This window comes from Heliangelus exortis, chromosome 6 (assembly GCF_036169615.1).
Source record: "Heliangelus exortis chromosome 6, bHelExo1.hap1, whole genome shotgun sequence".
Lineage (NCBI taxonomy): Eukaryota > Metazoa > Chordata > Aves > Apodiformes > Trochilidae > Heliangelus > Heliangelus exortis.
In genome coordinates, this window is record NC_092427.1 from 18,211,502 (window position 1) to 18,233,437 (window position 21,936).

Below are 21,936 nucleotides of genomic sequence, written 5' to 3' on the forward strand. Positions count from 1 at the left end.
CCAGCCAGCTGGAACCTGCTGCAACCCTCCCAAGCTGTGTGGGGGGCATGTGCTTGCTATGGGGACGTGGGGGGAATTCCTTCCCACAGTTGGCTCAGAAGAACTTCTCCCATTCATCACTGCAGAAAAAATGTGGTTTGAGTTTTGCTGCTCTCCTGGGAAAGCTGAGAGCAAAGGGCTGTCAACAAGCATCAGTGCTGATAGTACCACCCTCTTCCTCCTGTGGAAGGATGTGGCTGTGGGTAGAGCTCAACTCTTCTAATGTTCTGCTGCCTGGGGAAGGTATGTGGGATGTTTCCCCCTTTATCCATCCCAGTTGTCAAATGTTATTCCCTCAGCCCACCTTCAAGAGTAACACCTTGCTTCCTTGGAGCTCCACAGGGTTCAGCCACTGGACTGTTCATGCATCTGATTCTCAGAATGTCCATCCTAGAAAGTCCCCTTCTATGTGACTCTGGTCCCAGCATGCACACTAAGCTGGAGGTACAGCCAGGTAGGAGATACTGACTACATTCACTGCTGCTCCCCTGGAGGCATCCCAGGTCAAAGAGGCACTGGAAACATTTCCCTCCACAGCCACCAATAGGTGAGGCCTTATGTTTCCTCTTGTGCTACTGTGGTATATAAAAGCAGAGAAAGGAAAAGCTTATGAAATCATTTTGAAAAACTAAGTGTGATCTCCTTTTCAGGAACTTGGCCTCATGTAGTATTTCCAGGCTTGACTCCTGGTTTAGGAACAGCAGAAACTGGGGAAATAACACTGATTTTTAAATTATTATTATTATTTATTACTTCTTTATCACAGATTTCCTGGGTAAAGCCACTCAGTTTTGTTTCCTCTATAAAATATGAGGAATGATGAAAGCTTTGTGCTCCTGCAGACTGTAAGGGTCAATGGCAGTAGATGCTGGGGCTATGACACTCAGCTGCTACATGCAGTGATGCAATCCTAATCAAAGCAGCTTGTTACAGCCTCACCTGAGAGCAACCAGAACTGGCTGCAACACTTGTGAGGTCTTTGGACTTGGTGTGAGGTGCATCTGAAACAATTCACACAAGGGATATGGCTTGGCAGCTCCTAGGGAGCTCCCAGGAATTTCTTAAAATGAGAAGGTCAAACAGGGATAGGTAACCTTTCTGGATGAGGGAGGTAAGACTGAAAACAACCACTTAATTCTGCCACTGGTTCAACATGGATCTAACACAGGGCTCTTCTTGAATCTTCTACAGCCTACTTTCTTCCTCCACATCTTTGATTCTCAGTTCTGATGAGGCAGTCATCAAGAGCACTAATGGGAATCAATAGGCTGTTAATATCAATTTGATATTTTCAGGCCTCAGTGAGAATGGAGATGCAAAGAAAAATGCCATGAGAATCACAAGACCCAAGGCAGAAAATATTGTATCATAGAACAGTGTTTCCGTTGTGAGTGTAACCACAAAACAACAAGAAACTGAGCTCACAATGATTGGCTGTGTGGGTGTTCTTGCTTTTAAACACAGATTTCCATATGCAAGAGATGCAGGCGGTTTCCACTTCATTTATCTTTCTTACTGAGTTCATGTACAAACAATCCAAATTCCAGATATGTTATTTCATGGTGATAAATGAAGAGGACCCCATAATACATTGCTCCTTAAAGCTATGTTAAGTAACCCTGAAACTTTGAGAGGATGTTCTGAGTTGATATTAACTGAATTTAATAGGATTGCTTCTGACTCTGGCTTTCTGCATGTTGATTTAACCATGGCAATTTCAGTGGAGCTATGCCTGGTTCTAGAGTTTCTTGTTGCCCTCTTTTTCTTTCAGATTCGTTAAGGAAAGTAAATGTCCCATATATCTAGAGGAGAGCAAAGAAGAAGACCACTAGTTTGTGGAGACATAGCATGTTATAGCATCTTTTAATATATTAGATAGTGGGTGGTAGAATATACCAAAAAAAAAAAGAAAAAAAAAAAAAAAGAAAAAAAAGCTAGAGAACAGGCTCTGAATTATGCTCTCTGTGTCTAATGATCTCATTCAAACTTGTGAGATATTCAAGGGTGTGTCTTGGGGAGGGAAGTCAGAACAGCTTTACTTCTGGAAGAAGTGGGATAGCAATCCATGCCTTGCCAGCCCTCATAAGGACCACTTGGAATAGGAGAGGCTTGCAGTATTTGCTCTATTTCTGTCTTTTGGAAGACAGAAAACCAAGCTGCAAACAGGAGGTGCCCCTGCTGAAGAAACTGGAAGCTTTCTCCAGAGTGCATCTACCTCATGCCAGGTTTCTCAGTGCTCTTTGCCAAACTAAGGGATTTTGCAGGAGGGAAAAACTATTTAAGGTCCACATTTCCACCATGCTTTTCAAACAATTGGGTAAGATGTCTGATGTGAGAAGTCTTATCATAAATTATTGTTCTTGGCTAATTCTCATGTTCTGTTCCCAGCACACAGGTCTTGCTTTTTGTTTTTTCTCCTGTATCTATGCTATGCAGCTGACGTTACTTGTGATTACATGAGAGAATACAAGGAAAAACTTAGTCAGCTGAGTAGGAAATCATGTGTCTCCCCCTCAATGCCAGGCAGGCCTTAGTGAGCTTTTGGAGCAAGTTATTTCATGGTTCTCCAGACTCAAACTGGCTTCCAGCAGTACCCACTCTGACCATTGCTCCCATGATTCTAGGAGCAGATGCAGTCAGGACAACTGGATGGAGAGATGTTCAGGAACAGCTCAGGCATTAATGTTGTAGGTACAGGATTCATCAGTATGGCTCAAAAGCATAAAGTATTTCCCCAGTTGTATATTCTCTTCCCCAGCAGCTTTCTCTGAAACAAGAGATACCTGAATTAAACCACTGGTTTAAAAAATGCTTTTCCAGAACATAATGGAAAGGCAGAAGAGTGGGGGGTGGGGGAAAAAGGAAAGGAAGGTCCTGGATATGCTGGGCTTGAAGGGGGAACCCAAAGCTTCAGGGTGCCCAATTTAACATCACAAAAGGTTGCTGTAAGTGGTCTGTTTTCCCCAAAGGTGGTTTCCTTCCTGTCTATGAATATGGAGGCTGCTACTATACCCTCTGGCTTTTTCTAACAACTTCTCCAGCCCACCTGATTTTATATGTCAGCCCTCTGCACAAGCCCTGTCTTGTCCAGCCCTGGCTCTGACTCTTCCTGTTAAGAAAAACAAAATGCAGGAGTGAGAAACTTAAAGCTTTTCCCCTACTTTCAAAACTAAAACTAAGCCAAGTGATGCATTTTTTCCACTGTATTTTTTTTTCTTTTCATTTTCTCATAGCTCTGTTTCCTGAAGCAATTCCATTTCTCGAGGTCATCCCAAGGCTGTGGATCCTCGTGGTATCATCCTTCCAGCAGCCTCCCTAGCCTGGTGGGGCTGAAAACTCTTAGGCAAACTAAGAAGCAGTGATGATAGCTTTTCCCTGTGCCAAGTTGTGCTTTTCTTATTATTGCCAATATTTCCAGATATCTCCTTACGTGCTTTGGGGCTTGAAGAGCAAGCTTGTTGTTTCTGATTCTCAGCTGAAGATGAAGATTTGATGTCATTTTTCAAGGCTTAGAAATTAAGACACTGTAGCTGTATTTGGTATGTGGGGGTCTGTATAGCACCTGGCAGGATGGCATTCACTCCCTGACTGAAAACTCTACTGGGGTAACTTCAAACACTGGAGGCTGGGTGTGTAGTCTCCATTCAGAGTGCCAGAAATTGGTATGATTGCTTTAAAGGACTATGGGCTAAATTAGTCCTTCACCATGGAGAGGATCTGAATGGTTTCTTTGTACTCAGATGACTGGTTAACCCCATTTTGGGTTCACTTTTGTTCCTTCCTGACCCTCTTCTCCCTATTGTTCTCTTTCATTCTCTAAATCAACTGAGTACAAACCAAAGACTGAAACCACGGACTGCAGAAGGGATGAAAGCTGAGAGCCAGCATCTGGCTGTCATAGAAGAAATCAATTGGTCTTTGTACTCTGGAGATAAACAGCAGAGGGGGATAAGGGTTTGCAGCTGAAGTTTGTAAGTTCACAAATGTTATCTGCTTTGAGAAAAGCAAATATTTGATCAATAGTACAGGGTAGAAACTTTGGAAGAGGGAAAAAATATGCACACAGCTCTTGGATTTGTGCTGTCATTGTTCAGATGTGGTCAGGGATGTGTCTTTGGCTTGAAATGGTGGATGAAGTGCCCAGTCAGCAGGATATGAAATGCCTCTGTTGGAGACAGAGTAAGAAGTTCAGCATTAAAAAAAAAAACCAAACAGCCCTCACTTTCCCCTAAGGAGAAGCCTTTAGCTTGTGCTTCCCAGAAATCTTCTGTATGTAGGTAAGCATCAGCATGGAGGTGTGTTGGGAGGAGGAAGAAGAAAGGAGAAGTTCATAAGGCAAACCTTGGTGGCTGCAACACTTCCATGGGCAGGGAATCACTCATGTTCAGCCTCAAGGACTGCTTGCAGTGAGAGAAACATTTGGAAAGACACACTGAATTGCAAAGCCAGCAAATTTCCCTGTGCTTTGTTCCGTGTTTTCTCTGACAGAAAACAAGACTAGGTTGTTCCTTACACTTTATTTCCTAAAGTCATTTCTGTAGTGGTTACTTATTAGAGAGGAAATATGTAAATTTACAGGAAAAGAATAAAAGCTCAGGGTAACCATCATTTTTACCCCATGTAGGGACACCTCCTGTGGCTCAGAGCAAAGGTTCATTTCAAGAATGTAAGAACATCACAATCCAGAGTGAAGTGTTCATGGGTTTACCTACCCACCACCCACCAGTCCAGACTGGGAGCCTCTGGAGCCCAAAGGCTGTGATTTATTCTCTTGTGTATGCTAAGATGATCACCAGATACTAAATTTCAGTATCTTCCTTTTCTACTTAACAGCATTTTACACATAAGAAATTCTTTCAACAGCATCCTTTTGTGAAGTTAAATATGTTTAGACATTAATAACTAAAGTGATTTCATTGTCAATTTATTTTCTTCACAACTCACTAGCAAGAAATGTGTTCTTTTATTATTAGAGTAGATCTTAGAAGCCAGTTGACTCATTGTTTCAAACCAGGATGTTTCCATTCAGAATTATGAATTGCTCCCTGCTGTTCTCAGCTGAGAATCAGCTCCTGCAACAAACCCAGACAGGATAAAGACAGCCTTTGCCACCTCTTGGGATGCAATTCCCTGTTCTCCTTCAGCCTCTGGTGACTACAAAAATTTGACCAAATACTGTCTTGCTTACCACAAATGTGATCTGGGAACAGTACTCAAATGTCAACAGATAACCCCTCAGTCCCACTAACTCTGAAGCCTGCAAATATGTCTGAGAAACTGTGAGAAGAGCAAAGTCATGATGGAATTAGTGGCTGTGCTTGGGAAAGCATCACCAAGATCTCCAGTGTCCACCAAGGGTGTTAAACTCAAAGAATTACCAGAGTTGGAAAGGACCTCTAGAGAGCACCTAGTCCAACTCTCCCACTAGAGCAGGATCACCTAGAATGCATTACCCAGGATGGCATCCAGGTGGGTTTTGAATATCTCCAGAGAAGGGGACTACACAACCTCCCTGGGTAACCTGTTCCAGTGCCCTGTGACCCTCATAATAAAGAAGTTTTTTCCTATGTTTAAATGGAACTTCCTGTGTTCCAGCTTGTGCCCGTTGCCCCTCATCCTGTCACTGGGAACTGTTGAGAAGTGTCTGGCTCCATCTTCCTTGCGTCCACCTTTTAGATACTTGTACACATTAATAAGGTCTCCCAGCAGCCTTCTCTTCTCCAAACTAAAGAATCCCAGCTCTCTCAGCCTTTCTGCATTAGAGAAATGCTCCAATCCTCCAGTTGTCTCTGTTGTCCTCCGCTGGACTCTCTCAGGTAGTTCCCTGACTCTCTTGAGCTGAGGAGCCCAGAACTGGATGCAGTATTCCAGCTGGGACCTCACCAGGGCAGAGTATGTTTTCCAGAGGAGTGGAAGAACTGACAGGGAATTGCGGTTCTCCTCCCACATGCAGTGTAGTGGGAGTCCAGGAACTCTCTCTGAAGTGTGAAGATAAACCACATCCAGGGAATACTGGAGCAACTGAATATTGCAAAACATATCTGGGGAAAACGTCTGCAATAGTTGTAATGGATGAGAGAAACCCAGACCTTGCCATCTGTCTCTAATTCTTGCCATTTAGGGAAAATGGCTCCTGGGATGCTTCCAGCCAGGCAAATAGATGTGTTTTGGACCCCCTTGCTGCTTCAAGACTTAACCTATGCAGCCCCAAGCCATGTATGTGTACCTGAGGTGGTTTTCCAACAAGTTTTTTCCTTAGCATGTTTTCCATGCCAGGTGTCTTCAGTGCCAAACTTCCTTCTGCATGTCTCTCCCCTAGCTGGGACAGCTTCTCTTGCATCTCTCTCTTGCATTCCCTGTGCAAAGCTGCAGACTCTCTGCTCTCACCCTGGTTAGTTGGCCTGGGTTATCTCAAATCAGCAAGGATCTGGGCCAAGTGGATGACTTGGCTCCATGCCAAGCCTTTCCGTTTGGAAAGACACCTCTCCTGGACAGCAAGTGAACTGCTGTCCACAGGTGAGCTTCTGGATACACTTGTTGTTCCCATGAGCCTGGCATACCAAATATCTGCACAAAAATAACTGCAGGCAAGGTTCCTTCTCCAACATTTGCCATGTCCCTGTTGTCAAGGGTATTTCTCCCCTGAACATGAGCTCTCTTTTCCTGAAGCAGAGCCAGATCAGATTTCTGTGGTCTGAAGTCAACGCACAAAAAGACTTTGTCTTTCAGTTCACACATCAGTCCAATGTGTGGTATTTCATTGTGCCTGCTACAGGACACTGAAGAGTTAAGCTGTCACTTTGGCCAAAGCCTGTCCAGGAGAAATGCAATGAATGTGATTCTGCTGGATCTGGGCTCTGTGGTAGCTCTAATAGCATGGAGCACTGTGTTGCCCAGCCTGTTGGTGTTCATCCAGACTGATGTCTGTCTTACTTTTGAATTCTATGCAGTAAGTTGAAACATGTGCAGTGTGTTTTCTTACATATTATTCTAATCTCTTTATGTTGTTTTTTTTCTTTTTAATAGACTTCTATCTTTTCTTTCCCTTTTGGCCATTCTGGGAATCTGGTGCTCTGCTTTTTCTGGCATGGTTGTGCCTTTGGGGGCTGCAAAGCCCTTCCTCTGCTTTATCAAGGTCTATTCCATCCCACCATGGATGGAGTAGAGCAGCAAGGAAAAAGGTTTCTCACAAAAGGAACAGGAATTCAGAATGCAAGATGCTCGGGGCTTTTTTTTACTTTTTTTTCTCTTTTTCTCTTTAGAATGTGTGTCTCTTTGCAGTTCTAAGAGTGGAGGCCAGCAGGGTGCAAAAGTTGCTCTCTGGCAATGTCACCACTTCAGGCAACTTGTGTTATTTTGTGCTTAAGATAAATGGAAGAGGTAAAAATTAAGGTTACTAAACCTGTAGCTTTGAATTTTAGATTCAAAGCCTGAAAGTGTAATCCAAGCCTGACAAACAGAGATCAAAAGAGCCCAGGTATTAGTATTCACAAGCCACTTGCCTGTTCGTCCAGGTTTGCTTCAGGATTACTTGTAGTGCTTTAGAGCTGGCAAAAAGGGGCTAATAAATTAGCCAGTCCTGATGTGTGTTTCAGGCATGTCATCACATCCCAAGACAGGCTGACACCCTTGGGGTGAGAGTGAGCTGTCCTGAAAACTGCAAGAATTCATTTAAACAACAGAAGTGACTGAGTGGCTTCAAGAGGTGTCCTGAAGTGCAGATATATGTGAGCTGAACCATTGGGAACACCAGTGAAGGTGGTTCTTCATTTGTTTCCCTGCTCTCTCATGAATCATCCCTCCAAAATCTTATATTGGTGAATACAAGATGAAGCAGTCAGTGTTGTGGGGGTGAAGATTCCTGCTTGAGCAGTCCTGCTCTGGCTCAGGGAAGACCAAATTGGCAACCTGGGAAAGGATGTTCCAGCATCCATGTGTGCCCGGGGATGTATGTTTGGGGGCAGGGGCTGTTGTAAGGACGCTAATTGGCTTTGGGTTTGTTTTTTGGGTTTTGTGTTTTTGTTTTTTGGGGGGTTTTTTGTTTGGTTTTTTTTTGGGTTTTGTGGTTTTTTTTATTTTTGGTCCTGTTTGGGTTTTTTAAAAATTCAAATAAACATTATGGTCCTCTTCTTTGATGGGCTGAAGGACGTGAGAGCCTCTTTTCCCCAGATGCTTTTCTGGGAATCTACACTCTCCCCCCAGAGCACAGAATAAACAAACTAGACATTTTGGGTTTTAAAACCAAAATAAATAAGTATTGTTCTGCCTTTCTTCTCTGCCTCCTTCCCTTCCCACCATCTTCCCAGCTGCTTTCCCTCAACCAGAGCATCCCTAGGGAACTCTTTCATCCCAGCCACACCAGCAGGCCTAAGACAACACATCCCACCACCTCCTCCTGCTGAGGCACAAGGACAGCACTCACTGTGTCCTTGCTTTCATGTCCAGGGCTCTAGCAACCAGCCCCAAATCAGCAAAATTCTGGTTTGTGGTTTCAATGGCTGCTGCAGACATTAGCACAACAGTCCAAGGTGGGACTGCAGCTTGGCTTAGATCTGTTTCATTTGGTCCATTTCTGAGTGTTGCCACTTTCTGAGCCAGAGGGAGAGTGAGATGGCACAGAGGTGGGGATCAGATGCTGTCCAGGTGATGGGCTTTAGGTGTTGGTGTGCTGCATGGGGACAGGCAAGCTCTTTGGGTGCCACTGGGGAATAACAGCCATGGAACTCTTCTGTTTTAGACTCAGATATGATCCCATAAGCTCATTATATGAAAGCTTCCACTTGTCAGCATTTCACCTCAGCAGCTATTTTTATGTTATGCCTGGTATAACAGGTCTCTCCTCAGACCTGGCAGTCTTGGACAGGATTTTGTATTCATGAAAGTATTCATGTTGTACCAATGATTAAAATGGGAGGAGCAGGAAACCAGGGTGTCTCTAGTGTGGTAAGGAGGGGCAAAAGTCTATTTGCCAACAGGAAAATCTACCCCAAACCACCGAGCCTTCCCTGCCAGGAGAGGAAGAAAAGGCAGCAGGGTCTTCTGAGTCCCAAGCAATGTTATTATGACATATGGGGGTGTATATGCAATTATATTGATAATAAAGTCCTCTGAAAGCTGGTGATAGCTTTTGACCAAATGTTGCCATTTAAAAATATATATTAAAAAAATCTAACAGGAAGCTGGTTTGCAACCAAGGCAATTTTGAAGGTGTTGCCAGGTAGAGATCTGCAAGCAAAACTTTGCTCATTTACATTAGCTGTAGTGCAGCTCACTACCAAAAACATCCATGGGGCCCTGGTGACTGATTAAAAACATCAGAAAAAAGAAGGCATAAGGCAGTAGCCAGAACAATCTCCTGCAAGCCATGTGCCAATGCCAGTCAAATTCCAGCTGCTAACAAGCTGTGTGGTAGGTGGAGATGGGTCACCTTCACTGAGGCCTGTCTGTGCTGACTGGAATAGTCCCTGGAGCATGTCCCAACCCGTGGCTGTGGGAGAGGAAAGAGCAGATAAGAAATAAGTCATTGACTTTCCTTGTCACAGCTCCCCAAGGCTGCAGGCACGAGGGTCTGTAAGGAACTGTGCATTTCTTCCACGCTTCCCAACTCTCGGGAGCCCCCAGTGAGGAAGAGCAGCAAGTCTGGCTCTGCACCCCTGTATGGCTATGGGAATTCCAAGGAAGGAGCATTTATTTGCAGTTAGTAAACCAGACAGCTCCCTGCCTCATCTTGGACAGACTGAGCTGCTGCCAGCATCTGTTGGTAGCTATGCTCCTTGTAAGTAGAAATATCTGCAAGAGGCTCTGAGGGCAAGGATGGAACTGGACAATGAAGGCAGATGATCCCAAAACAGAAAGAAAGTAGAAAAATGCTGGGAATACCCAGAATCACAGAATGGTTTAGATTGGATGAGAACTTTAAAGGTCACCTTGTACAACCCAGATACAAGCACCACTGCTTGACCTTCCTGAAGCTCTGCAGGAGCCCAGGGAGATGGTAATATTCCTGTAGTGCAAATAAATGAGTGCTTGAGTACTTATCACGGATGCGAATCTGTGCTGTGTCTTTGGTAGAGGCCCTACAGCATCTCCTCTGAGGTGTCAGGCAACTTGGAGGTTTCTTTAATCTCATGAAAGACCCTATTTTGCTCTAAGATAATAACTGGGCTCTGATACCCAAACTCCTTTCCACATGATGACTCTTTCCATAACAGCTCACAGACTGGTAAGTCTGGTCCTACTAAAAAGGAAAAAAAAATCATAAACAGGAGAGACTAAGGCCCCTCACCCTTATTAGGTGAAAATAAAAAACAACAACAAAATTTAAATGCACATTGTTCTTAAAAATTGAGGGAGGAAGGCTCTGCAGGTAAACTTGGAGAACAAGCATGGAAAGAAAGTAGGCAAAATCATCCTTGATGCAATTTAAGTCCATTACTACTTCTACTGTCCACCATAACTATTTTTATGTTATGCCTGGTACAACAGATCTCTTCTCAGACCTGGCAGAAAAAGGATTAATCTGAAATAGGATTAATCCATTCCTCTTGGTTCGGCATGAATTTGAAGGTCACAATCATCTAGGCTAAACAACCCTCATTATTTTACTCTTTTCTCATAAATCATGTCTTCTGGACCTTCTTGCTTTTTGGTGTTTGGACTTTCTCCAGCTAATTCAGATCTCTGAGGGCTCAGTACCTGGAACTGGTCACCATGTTCCCAGCTTCTGCTTTGATGTGAAACTGCAGCCTTGCATTTGTGAACCTGCACAAAGGTTCATAAAGGGAAGATTTGGGGTTACCCAAGGTGAGCATGAGGATGGTGGTGTGAAAATTTGCTTCTTGGAAAATGAAAGTATCCAGAAAGGGTGTGCAAGAAATTGCTTGCATGTTATTCTGAATGAATTGACAAGTGCCTGGTCTGGAAATGTTGGTTGCTGATACAGAGAACAGAAGTCCAAAGAGGGAGATGCTGTCTGAATGCCAGCCCAGAAGCAGCAGGTCCCATAGCAATACAAACCATCCTCTAGATCAGTGCTGACATCTCTTTCTTACAAACACACTTTCTGCTTCATAACAGCTTGCACCCAACATGTGCTTTCTTTTGAGATCAGTTTTGTTTTATTGCTTATCCCAGGAACGTGATTAATTTAGTCTGGAGAAAAGTAGGCTGAGGGGAGACCTTCTCTCTCTCTACAACTTCTTAAAATGAGGCTGGAGTGAGGTCAGGGTCGGTCTCTTCTCCCAGATAACTGGTGATAGAACAAGAGGAAACAGCCTCAGGCTGCACCAGGGGAGGTTCAGTTTGGGTATTAGGAACAATTTCTTGTATTAGGAACAATTTCTTTAGTGAAAGAGTGGTCAAGTATTGATGTTCAAAAAACATGTGGAGATGGCACTTCAGGACATGGTTTAGTGGGCACGGTGATGTTGGGTTGATGGTTGGATTTCATCCTAGAGGTCTAATGATTCTGTCATTTTATGGTTCTGTAAAATCATGGCATCGTTTTATCCAGCTCCAAGCCTTTAATGGCATTTTCCTTCTTCCTGCCTCCCCCACCCCCATGTCTTTCTCAGTCTGTTATTGATCTGTGAGATAGATATGCACTAAAGAAAGACTGTTTTGATGTTTACTGTATGGTTACTGGATCTAAACTCTGGAACACACAGACTTTTGAACATGCTGATCTGCATTTGTGTTTACTCTGCAAGGAGCTGAGTAGTGGTGGAAGACCAGAGGCATGGTCAGTTGTCCCTCTGTCCTTGCTCTGGGACCATGCATTCTCTGTGGAGCCCTCTGACACTACCAGCTCCTGCTTCTTCCAGTGTAAAGCTGACTAAGACGTGTTTTGAGGAAAAAATACCAAGATCAGGACTATGTTCTTTTTCTCTGATGCTTGGCTAATAGCTTAGGCTCCTCCACAGCTTTGCTTCTAGAAATGTGCATTTGTAAATGTTTCCTTATTTCTTCTAGGAGCATCATATTTAGTGAAAGATAAGCAGGAAAAAGCAAAGGTGGGGGAGGAGCTCTGGTTTTCATTGTGTTTTGTGGTTTTCCTTTTGTGCCTAGCACTGATTCAGTGGAGATATTTTATGCAATTTCATACCTTACTGTAGCATCCTTCAAGTGTGGATGGAGTCCAACTTTTATGCCTAGGAGTGGCCAGGCCCCGTTTATAATTGACTCTCAGCATCTGCTAATCAAAGAAAAGTGCAGACAGGGCTTGTTTGCTTCGTGTGGGTCTCCCCACCTGGACTTTATGTAAAGTCCCAGGAGAGGAAAGAGGGGAGAACAGGGCTGTATCAGGAACCACTGGAATAAGAGCAGAACGGCCACAATGTGTGTGGAGCTGAATGCTTTGCATAGTTGTGCTGTCAGCAAACACATCGAGCCAGAGGGCAGGGAACCAGCCCTTGCACGGCTTCCTTCTTAGCTTCTATTTGCCTTTGCCTTTGTTATCTTGGACATAAAGAGGTCTGTAAGCAAGGGATTTGGGCAGTTAACCTCAAATAAACCCTAAAAGACCTACTGCAGTGAAGTGTAACAGGGCCTGTTGAATTTAATGGAGCTGGGCTTGCTCCCACCAAGGGCTCTGAAAGATCACTGTTTCCTGGAAGCTAATGGCATTTTTGGGGTGTTGCTTTTACTCTGTGTACCACTTCGATTACTGCTTTTTTTACCTTGGCTTTACGTCTGTCTCCTCTGAGTTTGTGTACACATGTGTGAGAGGGAATAGCCAGCAGTAAAAAGATGCACCCTTGTAATGACAGACATTTGGGTTTGCTGTGAAATACCCTTTATACTCAGACAGACAGCAAATATTTGACACAGAGCAAGAAAATCAGGTATGCTGTTTGACAACGGGGATCTCTGCAGTGGCATAACTCACCAGCAGATTATTTCATAGCCTTGCCCAGCCCCATTTGCTTAAAAATACTGTTTAGGATCAAAGTATCCTGCAGGCAGCAGATTTTATGTCTTTAAACACAATCAAAGAATGCTTTATAAGGTTGTTAAGCTTCCAAAAAGTGACTCTGTGGGATACAGCTGCAGATTTCTAGCCATGGTATGAAATGACCCCATTGGGAGAGGCTGCCAGGAGCTGGCACCATTCATTCCCAGGGAGAGCTGGGTGCAGGAGCTTTCTGTTTCCATTTTTGCAGGCTCGTGATTCTCTGGTGGGCAAAGGAATCTCACAGCAATCTGAAGCACTGAAGTCTGCTCTTGGCAGGGGGGGTGGCATGAATAATTTTCAGATCTACTTGTTGATTTCTTGAGGTCTTCTGAGTGTTCAGGTGCAGGCTGGGAAATAAGTCCTATCATGGACTATTGAAAAGAGAGCCAGGAATTGTAGTTATATATAGGCTTTGACCAAGCAAAAAGTTATCCAAATGGGTCTGTTCCCTGCTCTATGTAACTGCTAGTAATTGAGAGATCATTGGAATAAAATACAGATCCAGCAATGTGGGAAGCCTGGAGATAAAAGAATGACCACATTTGTTGCATCTCCTAAAAACACCAAGCAGTTTGATACAGCTTCCAGGACTTGGGACTTTTGATGTGACACAACTGAGAGCAGCAAATCAGAGGAAATAAAGCATCCCCAATTATGAGTGACAGCTTCTGGACAAAAGACCAAGGTGGCTCTAGCTCCTATTGGAAAAGTTTGACTAAAGGCAGACTAGTAAAGAGTTAAACTCCTACTGAAAACAGTTTTAACAGCATCAGATCCAAGGCCCAGTTTGGGAATTCAGAACCATTCTTTGGTTGCCCCTGGTGTCAAGCAGGATTTCTTACTGTTTTATTTATCTATTTGCAAAGAGGAAGCACTGTAGGTTTAGAGCTCTCTTGGTGACTTCAATAAACCTGAACTGACATCTCTGTAGGATCACTTGGCAATCTCTGCTCCAGCCTCCAGCACTGCACATCCTCACTATACCACCCTGCTTCTAAATGTCCTACAGGGATGTGCTGGCTCCCAGACCCCAGAAACCTCAGCAGTGCCTGAGGATCAGGATCAGGTTGTGTGAAACAGCCACCTTTCCCTTGGTGCCTTCTTGTAGACCTTCACAAGTCCACCAGAAGCCCCTTCTCAAAACACAATTAGCATTTCTAGAGGAAGATCCATAAAATCCTGGGTAAATCCCAAGCAAAGCTTCTGTATGTGAATTTGAAGCAATGAGGGTGAGGGTTATGCTGCTCCTGAAGAGAATCTACGTGTGTCTCTGACCATTGGTATGGCAAAGCCCTTTTCAACACCTACCTTCTGTTCTGAGCCTCAGCCAGCTTTCTATTCCCCCTGGTTAATTACTGCTGGGTGCACAGGAGAGGAAGAGCTGCTGATGGCTGTACTTATGGGGAAGGCTGAGAGCTCTGCTTTCATTCAGACACAACACATAAGGCACAGTGGTTCCTCCTTGCCTCCCTGCAAAGGAGGGCAGGATGTTTATGTACCTCTCAGCTCGAGGTACCCACAGCCTGAAAGCCTCTTACTCAATTTTGCCAGGTAATTGGGATTTCTTACTGGCATGTCCAATATCAGTGGATCCAGCTGAAACTGGATGTCCCTGAACAAACCCTGCCTTCAAAGCCCAGCTTGCAACATCCTCTGAGAGGTTTCTGGCTTGACGTCACCCTGCTGGGTGCCTTTCAAACAGTCCCTTGTTAGCCCAGGAACAGGGAGCATCTCTTGGCCGCACGTTCACAGCCCCCTCGCTGATCAGAGAGGGTTTAGGAGACATAGAGACCAGAGCCCAGAGGAAAACATCGGGTAATTGGAGAAGCGGCCTGAAGGAGCCAGTTGGGTTGTTTATCTCACCTCCAGCCTCCCTTGGGGAAGCAGCTGCACCATGTCACCTCTGTCACACAGATTCCTGCCCGGCCTTATTCATAAAAAAAAAAAGCAAAACAAACAACCAACCAAACAAAAAAACCCCACAAAAGCTTTATATTTGTGCGGGATGCCTGCTGAGGCTGGGGTGGAGTGGATTCGGTGAGCCACTTATCAGCAAGGGGCTGTGCCCAGGGTGAAGGCACCAAGAGCTCCTTGATATCTCCTGCTGGGATTTGGGCTGGCTCGGCCGGAGGTTGCCATCCCCTCCCTTTGTAGCCAGGTTCAGCAGCAGCAGAATCAGGCCAAAAAAACCACTTGCAGGAGGGAAGTACCAGCCACCAGTGAGCAGGACAGAAATCCTCTATTACCAGTGTCTGGAGGAAGGAAGGAGAAAGGAAAAGATGTTGGGGAGCTGGGAAGATGCCTGCTCTGAATCATCTCTGTGTGAGATGGAGGAGGGAGAACCAAGCAGTTATGTTGTGTGTGTGTGTATTGTTTCTTTTAATACAATCACAAATGGTCCTGGAGAACCCTGCTGCCCTGCAGAAGCATCACAGCTGCAGGTCAGTCCCTGGAGCAGGGTAAAGCAGCGTGCTCAGCCCTGCTGGTGCTGGGCTCAGATGGGAGGCATGGTTGCCACCTGCCTGTTTGTTAACTGGATTAGCCATTTACAGGCAGTCGCTTTTATGACTTGGGTGTCTGGTTTTCCATCATAATTCTTCCTTTCCCTGTCTCAGTCTCTGTTGAGTCTGGCCCCTTCCTCCCTGTAATTGAAATATAAGCATTGCTGTGCATCAGGCTGACTCGGGCTTTCTTTCTCTTTTTTTTTTTTTTTTTTTTTTTCCTAATTTCTTTCATGGTGACCTATGGGAGTATAGATGTAACTTTAAATGCCTTCCAGCACCACCAGCTGAAATGAGGCTGGGGAACAGGGAGAATTAAAATACGCTTCAAAGGAGTACACAGGAGGAATACAAATACGAACAGATAGCCTAAATTTAATCTTTTATAGGGTCTTTCCTAGAGAATAATATCAGCTCAGGAGGGGCTGGTGCCTCTAAGAGTAGAAGGAAACAGATGCCTGCTACCTTCTCCTTTTCCCAGTCCTTTATAGTGAGACTGCTGTGCTCCAGGGTGGGCAAATGGAGGATCCTGGGGTTTTTTTCAGCTCTCTAATCAAACAATGCTACTTCTGCCTGACAAGGAATCCTACTTTCCTCTCAGAGCAGGAGTGTGGTCCTAAAGAAGACTAAATAAAAATAAATAAACTAAAACTAAATAAAAACCTTGATTGAAATGGCTAAATTTGGCTGTACCCACTGACATTCTCCAGCCCCATGGCTGAACAAGGTGCTGACCAAAGCAAGCAAAAAAACCATGCAGCCTGTGAAAACATCACATCTGCCTTTTCCTAGGGTGGAAAAAATTCAAACAAGCTGTAACAAGTGTTGTGAATTCAAACTGCAAAGTTAATAGCTAAGCAAGCCTATGTTTGCTTCCATCCCCTCTTTTACTAAGCCTTATATCTGAGAGTCAAAGCAAACACCCTTCACTCCCTGCTGTCATATATTATGTATCACCCCAGCCAACAGGTCACCAGCTCTCAGAGGTGTCCTGTCTCACTTCTCTGTCTCAGGATGAAATTGGTTCTGCATCTTCAACAGACAAACCATTCAAAGGTAGTTGGGAACAGAAGAAGTTGTACAAATACAGTGTTTAGAGCCAGGTTCTGAGACACCTGCAGTCAGCAAAGCCACTGTGATTTATGTGAGACAACTCCAGGGCATGAACCCCCGCCTTGAAGAGTTGATCTCCCCCATAGCCTGCCAAAGCTATCAAGAGAGAACTGTGTCCTGAGCAACATCCAGCTCCACTGCAGTCTGATGGGATGGCATCCTGCGAGCTGTGTTGTTCTGTGAGGCTGTCCTCACACCCTGGGGTTGCTCACCCACCTTTCAATCTAGAGAAACATCCCAGGAGTGCTGCCTGCATTAACAATGGTGCTCTGCTGGCCTGGAGGACACAGGCTGACATCCCTCTGAACTGGGGAGGGGTTTGAGAAAGGAATCCGAGTGAAAAATAGAGTTTGGTGCACTTAAAGCAAGCAGATTAACTTCTTCAATTAGGTGTGTTTAAAACTTAGTCACAGACATTCATGCTGACCTCTTTTTTACCCATAATTTTCCATTCTCTGCATGTAAAACTCCCTTTCCATGCATGATTGTAAAATTAAATGGGCTTATTATGTCCTTTTGTGTATTTGCAGGAGATTACCCTGCAGCACTACTTCTCAGAATTGTAGTTTAGCAAGGGAAAACTCAATGTTAAACTGTGCATGACATCAGAATTGTTGACATCCCTCTCCAGCTCACTCATCTTAATTTTTCCCTTCTTGGAAGGCTACCTTTTTATCCAATGCTAGTTCACCAAGTGCAACTAATCTCTAATGTAAAAGATCTGAAAAACAAAAAAAACAAAACAAAACCAGAAATAGGGAATAGCATCTCTAAAAGCTGCAGACTCAAGAATGAAAAATTGGGTGGTGTGGGCTACTGATCTTTCTTCGGTGCTGAGAAATGTCTTTATTTTTACCCAGGAAGTGCATGGTGACTACCAGCCCTCCCAGATTTAAGCCTTGAGCTCTTGGTATTTGCATGAATCATTAAAAATGGAAAGAGCTTTGTTATCTCTGCAAGTCTTTCAGCTTAGGGTAGAGTGTGGGGGAGACTGTCTCAGGCTGATGGTTATGTCTGTACTACATATTTCACAGCAGAGCTGCGGGTCTGCTGGCTGTCAGTTCTCATAGTTTCACTGTTACATCTTGGTCTAAGTATAGGAGAAGCCTGGTAATCACTGACATCAGACATCAAGCACCTTATTGGCTTTAAAATGTGCAGGTTTACAATAATCAAAACTAGGGAATGGGGTGGCATGAAAGGTAAGGCTCAGAGGTAGAAAACACGGAATGGCAAAACCTAACACAAAAGAAGAATAATGAAACGGAAGGAAAGAATCTGAAAGCAGGTGGTGGGTTGAAAACTGCACCCCAGTATTTATAACCAGTCATCTAAATTGACAGTGTTAAGGAAAATAAAGGCTGTGGAGGAAAGAAACCTCTTCTCTGATCCAGCACATCATAGAATTGGCTGGGTTGGAAGGGACCACAGAGATCATCAAGTCCAACCCTTGATCCACTCCTGCTGTGGTTACCAGACCCTGGCACTGAGTGCCACATCCAGTCTCTTTTTAAATATCTCCAGGGATGCAGAATCCACCAGGATTCTGCATCCCTGGGCAGCCCAATCCAATGTCTGATCACACTCTCCATAAAGAAATTCTTTCTAATGTCCAACCTAAACCTCCCCTGGCACAACTTGAGACCGTGCCCTCTTGTCTTGCTGAGAGTTGCCTGGGAAAAGAGCCCAACCCCCCCCCGGCTCCAACCTCCTTTCAGGGAGTTGTAGAGAGTGATGAGGTCTCCTCTGAGCCTCTTCTTCTCCAGGCTGAACACCCCCAGCTCCCTCAGCCTCTCCTCATAGGATCTGTGCTCAAGTCCCTTCACCAGCCGGGTTGCCCTCCTTTGGACCTGCTCCAGGACTTCGATATCCTTCCTGAACTGAGGGGCTCAGAATGTCTGGGTGCAGACGGTCTGCAGGAGGGTGAGGCACTGAACTTCTTGAACCCTTAGATAGCATGGACACACAATCTAAACAGAAATTAATATTATCAAGTGGTATTTAGGAGTAAAGGAGCAAAAACTTCCATGAGCTTCTTACCTCTGAACATCCTGCTTGTCCATGGTCTGCCTAGCAGGGGGTGCATTGGCTTGCAGCCGGGGGGGGGGGAGTCTGGTCCCATTGCCCACACAGCCCTTTGCAACTGAGCTTTGTGTGTTCTTCTGCACACACAGGAGCAAGGGACAGTGAGAGAATGCTGCCTTTGAGATGGTCTTTGACCTCTGGACTGTGTCTGGGCTGAACTGAGCTTATGGGAGACACCAGGGGTGCAGGGGAGCTGACTCAGGTCTCGCTTTCTCCTGGTGTACCATGCCTCAGGTAAATAGGTACCACTCACTTTATTGGAGCTGCTCAGGTGGAGATTGATCTGTAGCTTCACCATGTTCATCTGTAGGATTGTACTAAGCATCTCAGCACAGGAATGTGTTGTGCAGGTCCAGTGCAGCTCCTTGGATATTTAAGCAAGAGGCAGATGGATGTACCTGTTGGGGTCTCCAAACCTGGTGTGTTTGCCTGCACCTTGGGGAAGGCAAAAAGCAGAATCAGAGCCTCTCGGATACCTTGCACATCTGGTAATTCCCCTCTTTTGTCATAGGCTTTGGAGAAGTGATTATCTGATGGCCCAAGCTTGGCTAATTTCTATGCTGTATCTTGTCCAAGTAGACAGGAAAGAAAACTGAAAATCTTCTTCATGGAATTGGGCAAGTTAAACCCAAACAACACTGTAAAAGTCTGTGTCTGGGTAGTTCAGTACGGTTGCTGTATATTAACTGTCTCCCTGCTCAGCAGATCTGCCAGTTCATAAATGTTCATGGAAGGGAAAGGCTGCATCTGACTTCAATTGGGAGAGATAAACTGCAGGCAAGCCAGATTCCTAGGCAGGCCTCCACATGTGCTTTGCAGAGACAGTCTCTCTTGGTGATCTCACTTTAACATGGTCAAAATGATTACAAGATGCCCTTCCCTTATATTTTGAAAGGTAATTTGCACTTGAAAAATATTCACAATGCTATTTACTGCTGTGCAGCATACTTTGTTGGTAGATCTCAAAGCAGTTCACAAGGAGTTAAGTATTAGGCAGGGTTAGGATTTAAAACAAAACTAAACCAACCAATTTTCTGTCTGCAAATGCTGATTTATCAGAACTGAAACTGTGTGGGAATAGGTATTCCCCTGACTTAAAGAAAAAAACAAAAAAACCAAAAAAAACCTCAACTGTTTTAGCACTGGTTTAAAATGCACTGCTGTGATCTAAATTTGAAGTTTTATTTTCTGGATAGAAACAATGCTTTATTCAGCTTATACTAAAAAGCTGGAGAGCATTAAAAAAAAAAAAAAGTCACAATTGAAGGAAAACATCTTGAAATTATTATAGCAGAGTCTTTTGGATAATAGGCTTGTGAATGTTTTAGAGATACAAAGTTTTGCTTGAACACAGATGCAGAAATATTAAGCCCTTGACAATCCCTCCAGTGCAGGAGGGATTTTGCCATCACCTGTAGCAGGTATGATCTCCCCATCCTGTGCATGGATGACCTGAAGGGCAAACAGAGATGGGGCAGCTCTGGAAACTGAGTTTCCACATTCTAGGCCAACTCCTTACCACCAATATTACACCATTTCCCTCCCTTCCACCCCTTTCATCCCCAGATGGCTCACTGGGACCCTGGTAGTCAGGTCTCCCCACCAGGCACATCCCAGGCTGAGTCAATCACCACATGTGGCTCCATCATTCCTTTGTCCCCCTCCATCACCTAAGGAAGAATGGAAATGCATTTTAAAGCTAAGTTGAATCAGCAGTATCAATGCTGTATTTTGTAGAGGGATTAATTCATTCCAGACTTCCAGCTGAGTTTCACAAATCTTCTGCTTCACTTTTTTAATTATGGAAAAAAAAAAAACAAAAAAAAAAAAACGTATTTCCCAACCATATGTTTTTGAAGTAGGTGAAATATCAGAAGGTTGGCTGAGATGACCTCCCAAGGACTCCTCCAATCTGAACTTTCCCTGTGATCCCTTGGCCACAAGAAATGGTTTGGACTTTATTTTCTCCCTCCAGACAAGCACAGGTAGATCCTCTCATCACTTGTGGAAATCTCTTCTGAAGCCATACTTGTTATTTTTGAGACTTCGATGCAGAAGCCGAACGGCTGGCAGAAGTTTTGTTTTTTACTTCAGTGGTGTCTGGGCTTGCCTTGATGTTTGTGTCTCCAAGCTCTGACTCAAACTAAGCTCAAGCCAGTGGAAAGAATCCCAGCAGCGGAACAGATACAAAGTTGCCATTTTTTGAGAGGATAAACCTTTGGTAACACATCCTTTCACAAATATCCCTTCTTCCTGATCTCCGGGCAGCTACCATCAATCAGATTTTAACGATTCTTCTTCAGATGTCCACAAACACACTGCATCCTGCTGTGTTACCCAGGTGATGCACTTGTCACACCAACACAGGATTTTCTGGCACTGCTGCTGTACCCATTGCACTCATCCTTCTCCACCTGCCAAATGCTCTTTTCTTTCCTGGAGCAGTGGTTGGGCTGTGCCTGCTTGCCTCTGCCTGCTGCCCTCTTGACTTGCCTTTGATAAGACTCTACCTCCTTTGGTTATCTCCTTGTCTAATGCTGCTGGGATCCTTTCATGTCCATGGTGCCCACAGCATCCATGGTGCCTTCCTTTCTAGCCCAAAACCTTCACCTGAATTCATTACCCCTTTGAAAAATTAATGCTATCCAGAACTCTCATGGGAGGATGTGGAGCATTTCACTAGGCCACCTAACAGAAAAAACAGACAAGCTTTTCACCATGCAAGGCTCTGCTTGGGGCATTTAGAAGTAGCTGGTGATGAGATTTTTCCCTGGCCTCCCCTGTGCAAGAGCAGCTTCCCTATGGAAGTGTCTGCAAGGTCTGCAATTTGTAAGGCAAAGCAAAGCTTCTGGTAATCCCTATCTTGCCTAACAAGGGTGCCCCATGCAAAAATCCTTGTTTGTCTTCAGAGAAATGCTTTTGGAGAGCTATTTTGTGGTAAGTCACTCAACATTACTGATCCTCATTAGATTAGAAAAGTACACGCTTTCCCTCCAGGAAGAGTATGTAAGCACTGGAATTTCTAGCATTAGAAGAGACTGAAACTGAGTGATTTGAAATGGTAATTTTTCCTATAGCTGACATTTAAAAGATGACAGCTCCCTTTCCCACATCCATTCTCATTATTTATCAGACCTTACGGTCTGATTTACATCTATAGCAAATAAAATGGGAAGCCTGACTCCTCTCAGGCTGCTGCCTCCCATTCCTGCTGCTGCTCCTTACTTTACCAAACACCTGCACTGC